The 9,735-nt window shown below is 44.5% G+C and overlaps 1 long non-coding RNA gene across 1 annotated transcript in view; it reads left to right on the plus strand.

The window, feature by feature from the left end:
• The first annotated feature begins 8,502 nt into the window (after positions 1-8,502).
• LOC109316064 overlaps positions 8,503-9,735 on the plus strand; it is a 9,499-nt gene continuing 8,266 nt past the window's right edge. Inside the window, exon 1 of the long non-coding RNA XR_002102659.1 lies at positions 8,503-8,634. This is a non-coding gene — a long non-coding RNA (uncharacterized LOC109316064). The remainder of the gene's footprint in view (positions 8,635-9,735) is intronic.

Raw genomic sequence — 9,735 nt, forward strand, 5'->3', positions numbered from 1 at the left:
AAATGTCTGCATGCGTGCTTGTCTTGCCTTGGATCATAGACCATGTGTAAGTGTTGACAGCACTACTCCGCTACTGCTGCTGGGCCCTGGCTCTGGCTAGGCTGTAGCCTCACACCTCACAGTTGGCACAGAAAATGTGATGCCAACATCTGGGATCCTGCCATCCTTTGAATTGGGCCTTAGGGAGGCCATACTTTTTCAGTCACCCCAATGCTAGCGGCAGGATCCTTCCTGTCTAAAACATCCAACCAAGCATTTGTCTAATGTGCTCTTAAAATCCTGCAGACACAAAGGTTCTATAACCTCTTTGGGTAATCTGTTCCAGTGCTTAAACACTAGTATACTTAAAGAACAAAACCCAAAAAACTTCCCTTCCCCGCCCCAAACAATGAACTACCATCCTCTTTATAACAAGCATTTTTGTATTTGAAGACTTATCAATTCCTCCCATCTTCTCTTTTTTTCCAGAATAAATTATCACAGTTCTTCCAACCTTTTCTTGTATGCCATGACTGGGGTCTGAAAAACAAGTCTTTCTCTTCTGGGCTCTTGTCTACCCCTTTCTTATCACATGGTGATCAAAACTGGAGGCACTACTCCGTTCAGCGTCTGTGAGACTTCACCTAAAGTTGAAGAATTACTTTGAGTGATTTACATATGACACACTTGTTAATACATCCCAGCAGGCTATAGATTTTGCTTCATTTTGCAACAATACTTACAAGGCTGACTCCTGTTCAACTTGTGGCCTTTTATCCTACCCAAGTTCTTTTCTGCAATTCTGTAACCTATTTTAACCTCAGTTTGAATCTCTGCATTTGATTTTTATTTTTTTCCTTCCAAAGTTAGCACTTTGCACTTTTACTTACTGAATTTCATCCATTTTATTTCTTACAAACTTTAAAAACATAATCTTATATTCCAAATTGTTTGTTGCTCCACCCATTTTGGTGTCATTTACAAATACAGATTTCCCTTGCTTTATGCTGTATGTGCGTTCCTGGAAAAGGCGCATAACTCAAATTTGCATAAAGGGAACCCACTTTACAATGTAAGAAATAGGGATATGTTCCAAGACCTCAGCTGTACTGACCCCCAGGCCCATTTCTACCACTTTTACAAGGCAGTTTTGGTACTTACCAACAGCAGACAGTATACACAAGCACAGGGCACTATCATAATGGGGATGGCACTTACAGAAACACATGGCACAGAAAACGAATTAGGAGAACAGATCCACACAGGAGACCTATATTTTGGTGTGTTACTCCCACAGTGCACTGCACAAAGCAGTTGATTGCGGGCTTCCACCACACCAATCACATAAGAGTGAATTTATTTTGCATATAATTAATTTTTGGTGCAAAATGGTCATCGCATAGGAGCAAATTCACACATACAGAACCTGCACAAAGTGAGGGAGATCTATATAGGCATCCAGTTCCATCTTCTGTACTCTGTATTGTCCTCAGGACAGACCCCTGCACTTCAGTAGCATAATGATGGGTGGGCAATGCCCAAGGGGACCATATGTGCTGGTCGGGGGGAAGGGGGTGGGATTGTTGTCTCACCCTCCTGACTCTGTTCCCTGCATACACACCCTGCATCTTCGGTACAACAGCCCTGGTTCTGGCTCCTGCAGCGGGGAGATCGGAGCAGCAGTGGCAGCACATGGCATAGGAGTGATGGCTGGAGGTTCACTGTTGAGAGGAGAATGTTCTCTCCTTTTTTAGCCCTCCCAAATTGGTGTTTAAATGGCCACTTGACCTATGTGTTGGTGGTAAAACAAAGGAGATGACTGTATTTTCCTCCCTGCAGCAACAAACCTCTGGTTGCTGCCCTTGTACCATGTGCTGCCATTGACCAAGGAGCGGTATTGGCCAGTTATGTCCCTGCCCCACTGCTCTGGCTCTGAGCACAGTTGTCCTCCCAATCATGTGCCCATGTGTTGGGTCCAGTTTCATCTGGACTATGTTGAAAGCCTTGCTGAGTTCAAAGTACACTACATCCACGGCTCTCCCTCTATCTGTCACTTTAGCCTAGAAGGAAATCAGGTGGGTTAAGTATAATTTGCTCTTGATTGATCGGTCAGCTGTTCCTTATTGCTTTCTTATTCTCTATGGCAGTGGTTTTCAACTTTTTTTTTTTTTTTTTTTTAAAGGAGTTGTATCCCTTCTGGTGGTGGTGGCCGGATGGGGACCCAGGGAGGTAGCAGCGGCAGCTGGGCATGGAGCGGGGGAGCTTGCATGCGGCGGTTACATGGGGTGGTGGATGGCAGCAGTTGTGTGCAAGCTTCCCCCTACCCCCCTGGTCTGGCCAGCTGGGCCGTGCCTGTGTGGCCCGCAGAGGGGAGCTGCTGCCCTCCCCCTAGTCCTGGTCCTGGGAGGTGGTGCCATGGGGTGGGGGGTGATGGTGCTTTATCCCCACCTGCCTGCGTGTATCCCTTAGCACCTTTCCACATACTCCTGGTTGACGGCCCCTGCTCTATGGTGCTTAAAAATAGCTTCCTTGATGATATGCTTCATTTTCATTTCAGGTTCCTAAAACAGACTGACTGGTCTGAAATTCCCTGGAGCTCTTTGTTCACTTTTTTTTAAAGGTGGGCACTATATTTGCCTTTTTTCTGGTCTTCTGGTACCTCACTTGTCTTCCATGATTTTTCAGAGGTCATAGTCTCTAGTTTTGCAATTACCTTGGACAATTCCTTGAGTTCTCCAGGATGAATCTAATCTGGCCCAGGTGATCTGAAAACACCCAGCTTCTTTAAGTCATCTCTAACCTGTCCTTTCCCTGCTCTGAACAGTTTATCTAATCCCCAACCTTTACTGACAACTGCTCGTCATCTGATAGTTGACTTTTTTTGTGAGGATTGAGGTTAGGGTTGTCAACTCTGACTGAAACTATTCTAGATTCTCCCCCTACCCCCAACATAATGTAATACCAATTGTGCTGTTGAAACCCATTCACAATATCAATTTCCCGGGTGGCTTTCAGTAGTCACCAGGAGATTGATGCCGATTCCGGTAAACTCCCGGCCAATCCAGGAGGGTTGGTGACCCTAACTTAGGTAACCCCCACTCATTAAACACTTCAGCTTTTGCAGTGACATCCATTATTAGATTCTTTCCCTGTGTCTCTCTCCCTTTCCCCTTCAGTAAGGGACCTACATTTTCCTTGCTGTGTTTTTACTTCTAATGTACTTACTGAATACTTTTTTGTTGTTGTCTTTTCTGTCTCACTAGCTGTAGCTGCTTGTCTCTGGGTCTCCCTGACTTTTGTCCCTACATGACTGTACCATATCCAGTCTTGGTAATCTGGCAACGCTTCCACCTTTTGTAATATTCCTTTAAGATTAGGCCAAGGATCCTTTTGGATGATCTCCCATTTACAGGTTACAAATTAGTAGCTACATACAGGAAAAACAAACTGAAGTTCATTGATTGAATGACCTGTCTGAGAGCACTCCCCAGATTTTTCCAACATTGAATGAGGTAGTCTTTTGGTTCCTTAGCTGGTCAAGAAATAACTTGAGTGAAGAAATTACTTCACAGTGTTCCCCCCCGCCCCCCTCCCCCCCCGATTTGAAAAAATGTCAAGAGTGACAATATCTTTGCCTGCTGACACTGGTAATCAATGGGATTCAGTGTGTTGGGAAGAGTCACTGCCATGGACCACCTCCATTTTGATGAAAAGCATCACTTATTTAATGTCTGTCCAAAAAACAAATATCAGAACTGGGCAAATCCAAGCATTTCATTTTGTTGCAAAGTCCTTATTTTAGAGGGCTGTTCTCAACCAGGACTGGAAGAGTTTCCTTAAGCCAGAATGCTTTGGTTAGAATTGACAGCTGGCACCTATCGAGTCCAGGTGAATCTTTTTTACCAGTGGCTTCACCTATCAGAAAATAGACTAAATTTGACACTTCATATTTCACTGGCCAAATAAAATGCTAATATTTGTAAAACAATGGGAATGCTTTATAAAGGAACTTGAACAAGCATAAAACATTAGAGCTGCAACTTTGAAATGCCTCATAAACCTTGAGTCCTGTTGGCTATTTTGTACTGTGCATGCCAGATGCATTAATGACACAAGCTAACTAGCCTTTCCAGAAGCTCAGGCACCAGAGATGAGTGAACTTCAGTATTTAACGTGAGCTGAACATGTATGGTTAAGGGCTTGCAGGCCAAGCCCTACAAGAAGAGACTAAGGCACCTGGACCTCTTCCGCCTCCGCAAAAGACGGTTGAGAGGCGACCTTGTGGCTGCCTATAAATTCATCATGGGGGCACAGAAAGGAATTGGTGAGGCTCTACTTACCAAGGCACCCTTGGGGGGCACAAAAAATAATGGCCATAAGCTAGCAGAGAGCAGATTTAGACTGGACGTTAGGAAGAACTTCTTCACAGTTGGGGTGGCCAAGGTCTGGAATGGGCTCCCAAGGGAGGTGGTGCTCTCCCCTACCCTGGGGGTCTTCAAGAGGAGGTTGGATGGGCATCTGGCTGGGGTCATCTGAACCTAACACTCTTTCTTGCCTATGCAGGGGGTCAGACTTGATGATCTATTGAGGTCCCTTCCGACCCTAACATCTATGAATCGGATAAAACACATTCTGTTTTTATGAGTTCAGTTGAGTATAAATGTGAAAATGTATTTGAACTTGCATTGACTACATAGCAGGCAGAGGTATAACTAGCACATTTTGTACCCAGGGCAGAACCATGCTTGGGGGTGGGGAAGATGATTGCCTGCTTTGGGAAAAATCCTGTGGGATGAGGAGGGGTCAGTCTACCTGATGTGCTAATGAATGAGGGATTGTTCCCTTCAATCAAAGCTGACTCTGATTTGTGTTCTGTATAAAAAGTCACAGCAAGGATTCACCAAGGTCCTCATGATTTATGGTGTCCTTGGGTTGAAATCCTTTCCTTCCTACCCTCTGACTGCCTTGAAGAGTGCAAGTAGGGGATCTATCTTGGTGCTCAGATATACCTCTATTATTATACAGCATTGCCATTCTTGAATATTCAAATGTGAGATTAACCCAGTGGTTTTGGTGTTTTTTAAAAATTTTTATTTGTTTTGTAGCTTTGGACCTGTAGTGTGCATTTAGGTTATTTTTCAGCTTTTCTTGCTCCTGGTGCTGTTCTGCTTTTGGCAAGCCTGATCCACATCTCCTTGTTAATAAGCAGCCCTGGGGGAAGCACTGTTAGAGTATAGGACTTGGAGGAGAAAGAAAACAAAATGAGGCCAGGAGGGAAAACCTGCTGATGAATATTCCTCATAACAAAGGAATGAAAAAAACATGGGGCAACAGCTATAATAGAAGCAGTTCAGCGATCCAGCCTTTTATTCGAACCCCTTTTGAGGGGCAAAGGAAAAGAGGCGTAGGGTGCTTGTACATATGACAGGGGTTTAGTCCCCTAAACTGAAACAGTGCATTTTTAATTGTGATGATTAAAACCCACTGTTTCAATTGAGGGGCTTCCATCACTGTTACAGCAAGGAGTCCAATCCTTTTTTGGGGGGATTTGGTCTTTGTTTGTTTGTTTCGTGGAGCCTGTCCACGTTCCCATGACTGGGGGGGTGGGGGTGAGCTGCCAGTGGGACTTGCGGCCCTTTAGCTAGAGAGGGCCCCGGTCTTTCCCTCCATGGCAGTGGTGCCCCCGGAGCCGCCTACTTCCTGGCTGGATGCTGCTCCAACTCAGGCTTGGGGAAGAGTTGGATTGGGCTGGGTGCTGCCTCCACGCTGGGGCAGCATCTGCCCACTAGCTGCCCTCCTGGGTGGCTCCAGGGGGCACCACCACCGTGGAGGGAAGGAGCAGGGCCCCTTACAGTTCAGGGGCTGCTCAGCCTGCTGGCAGCTCACATAGGCAGGCTCTGCTGGGGTGGGGGAGGGAAGCAGCGAAGGGCCCAATCTTTTTTTCCCCCTTTCGCAGAGCCTGCCTGCCTTTCCCATGGCTGGGGGCTGAGCTGCAGGGGGCCCTGGCTCTTCTGTCTGCAGCAGCAGCACCCCCTAGGGCCACCTGGGTGGGCAGCTAGCAGGCAAGTGCTGCCCCAGCTTGGAGGCGGCACCCAACCCGATCCAACTCTTCCCTCAGCCTGAGCTGGGGCAGCATCCGGCCTGCTAGTAGCCCACCTGGGTGGCTCCAAGAGGCACCATGGCCGCATAGGGAAAGAGCCCCCCAGCTCAGAGGCTGTTTGGCCTGCCAGTGGCTTGCCCTCTGTCCGTGGGGGTGAGAAGCTGTTAAAAGGCTATAAAGTTACAAATAGCAGCTACATTGCAGACTAAACTATATGTGGAAGTAGTTTAGTTTGCAATGTAACAAGCTCACTTAAATTGTTTTAAAATAAAACAAAAACAAGGAAAAACCCATATGTGTCTAGTGTGATGCAATTAAAGTGCAAAGTGGAAACAGAAGCAAACTTAAGAGAAATATAGACTCCCGGGAGAAACAATCTGTAACACAGAAAAGGAGGATGGAAAAAGGTGGACAGAAATGAGCAGAAAGATAACATTCAAATGTATTGAAAATGCACTGAAGAAATTCTTTGTCCTTAGAAAAGAGGAGGGAAAAGAGAACTACAATAAGACTATTTCTAAAAATTAAATTAATTCAATCACTTTCCCAATGTAACTTGTTCAAATAAAATATTTCTACGCCCACTGTAACAACTGTGAGCATTGGTGATGCATGGGGGGGGGTGCATTCAGATGCACGTGCACCCCCTGAGATTGGCTGTGCACTCCCTGAGAGAAGCGCCGGCAGCATTTCTGGGTTGCCGCTGGCACTGCTACCAGTGGTGGCGATTTCCCTGAAATCCTACTTGTGCTTTGAGTCTGGCTGCAGGTTTTTTTGGAGTCTTGTCTGCTTTCTTAAAGAAAGTGTCCAAGGAAGTTTGGACAGATGTTCTCCAGGGAGATGCAGCAAACTTATTCGCGGGCATGGCATCAGGTAAGATCAAGCATTGTAAAGTTGAAACTGAGGTCAGAAAGTTGAAACAGGGTGTTAATTTACAAACGTTGTAAGTGTGAAATGTAACTGGAAACACTGTAAGTCGAGGACTGCCTGTATTTTCTTTCTTAAGGTTATTATCAGCTCTAAGTTCAATTATTGTCTTCGTGAAATAATACTTATGTTTATGTGTGCATTAGTGAATTAACTCTTCATTTTAACAAGGAGGTGTGTTTTTTTTTAATGAAGTGGAATTTAATAGATGCTGGATAGAGGTGGGGGGAAATCAAATTCCCTTCAGACTTATTCCACTGGCTTCACATCCCTTGAAACTCCCCAGCAGGATCCTAGCTCTTGGGTGCTATGTCACTAGCATTGACTTTCACTGAGTGAGGGCACTGTCTTGAGCCTTTCCTGAGTTAGATTTTAAAGTATGTTCCTTTATCATCTGTAATAAAGGATGTGCTCTGACTCATAGGTCTGTTAGAAGCAAAGTGTTGGGATTAGTGGCCTCCAACTCTTCAGGGGCCCGGGGGGATGCTAAAGTGGCCCATTGATCAGGTACTTACGCAAAGCTTGAAAAGCATTGAAGTTAAAACTTGTGAAAATAATAATTACTGAACGTGATTTCTTGTTGGCTTGAAGAAGACACCACGGAAGTTGCCTGAGATTGCGGATTAGGTGGATAAAGAAGAGCAGGCTGTCGAATAGTATTTCTAGCTACTGGGAAAGTGTGTACAACCTCAAGCAACTAAACTAATTAAAAAAAAATGCAATGTAAAAGAGAAGCATGATGGTGATAAATTTAATGCTGCCAAAAGATTAGTGGCTGCTAGGAAATAGCTGCGTTTGGCTTTGGAATGCTTGTAGAAGAATGAAATGTAACAAGATTGTTCAAAGAGGGTTCCAGAGCATACTGGGTCAGTGAAGGGGGGAGGAGCTCTAGACTGAAACAAGCACAGGTGTCAGGCAGTAAGAATCAAATGAGAAAAATGGATGAATACCAGTTCATAGGAGTGTCATTTTAGTGCAACCACTGATAGCGGCAGTAAAGTTTATGGCCCATTTCTGAGTTTTAGGGTCTGGTGGTAGCCTGCCGTACTCCTAAAATACACTCTCTGGGTAGGGGCTCTGTGTTCTTTTATGCTGGTGTAGCATGTATCATATTGTAAGAGATGCAAGGAATAAGTAATAAAAGGAAACATACTGACCTGTGTGCGAAGGGTGGGAGACAGTTGCTATAAACCTTTTCCGCCTCTACCTCCTGTTAACACGATAGGGCACATGCATGGCAGGAACTAGCTTCTATTTTCTAAGCTCTACAATTTTAAATAGAAAGGATTTCCTAGCATATGTTGATGGAAAATATGGGGGGGGAGGCAGAAACATATGGACTTTTAGTTTTAGTGTGAGTGTGAGCAAATTAGGCTGGCAGATTTCCCCCCTCCCCTAAGTTTGCAGTTTTGGTTTGGTTGAGAAAGGGTTAAGTAAAGTAGTTTTTGACCCTGAGACAAGTGACTAACTTCATTTCCTGGTTTGAAGGATGGTAGGAGGGGCTTTTTAGCTTGAAAAGAGCTTGACTGAACAGTTTAATAGGATTTCTGTAAGTTGCTAAGTCTGAGGAGGCAATTTTGGTCGAGTCTTTTTTAGTTTTTCTTTCAGGAAAGCAAACAAGGAAAAAGGTAAGGGATTGAATCTGGAGAGCACATGGACTTTGTGTTTAGTAAGGGTTGAGAAGAACATTTGCTGGCAGCAGGTAACTAATCTGAGCTATCCCCTGAGAAATTGTCTTTGTTTAATGCTGCTTCTTTGCCCCGTGTGTTCCATGTAAGAAGTATGCTGCCAGAAAGGTTTTTTTGTGTGCTCAGTTATAAATGGGGTGGGGTGGGAGGATGTCTTTGATTATAAATAGAAAGGCTTTTGCTAAAAAATGAGGCAACTCTAACCAAATGTCCCCCAAAATTAGATGGTCTTTTGGTAAGTCTTTCAGGGGGAGGAAGCATTTCTAACTTGTTTTTCACTTAAGTTAGCAGGTGGAGAAACTCTGACCCATTTTCACTTTCGCTTTTGAAATGCATCATTCCCACTTCAATGGGCTTTGAAAAAGACATTCAAGTTAACAAATATTGTGCGAGTCCCCTGTAATGGGATTTGTAAAGAAAATGAATTGTGATCATTATTTTAAGAGTAGGCCTTGTAGCTCTTACTGTAGGTTAAGGTTGAAAAGACAACATCGGTGAAAGAAAGGACTTTGTCAAAAGGAAGTGAAAGCCCAGAGTCCCCACCAGTGCCTTCTAGTGAAAGCCCAGAGTCCCCACCAGTGGCTTCTAATTATTAGTTCCTGGATTTTTTTCAGACTTGACCTCTGTCCTCTCAGATCTTCTGTATTCAGACACAGACTGGGAACTGCACCCTTCTTTCCCCATGCCTTCCTTTTGAATATGAAAGGTGGGGTTGTCAAAGCCAGGTAGGGTATTTGAATGTTCTGTTCCTTCCTGCTGAGTTTGGATACTCCGTTCCTTAGGTGTGTTCGAAAGTCTGAGCCAGAGGCTATGAATTTGTATTCTAAGCAGGTGGGTAAAAGCAATCAGGACTCATAGTAGAGATATCATCCTTTTATTAGACCAACAAGATTTGTGCAAAAAAAGTTGTTTAATTGCAAACTTGGGCACAAACTTCCTTCATCAGGCATTGGAGAAAAGATTGTAAAAGTTCTCCTGGGTAGAAACAAAAGTTTCATAGTTGGTAGGGTCGGAAGGGACCTGAGCAGATCATCTAGTCCG

The sequence above is a fragment of the Crocodylus porosus genome, unplaced genomic scaffold (assembly GCF_001723895.1).
Source record: "Crocodylus porosus isolate Cpor-Errol unplaced genomic scaffold, CroPor_comp1, whole genome shotgun sequence".
NCBI lineage: Eukaryota > Metazoa > Chordata > Crocodylia > Crocodylidae > Crocodylus > Crocodylus porosus.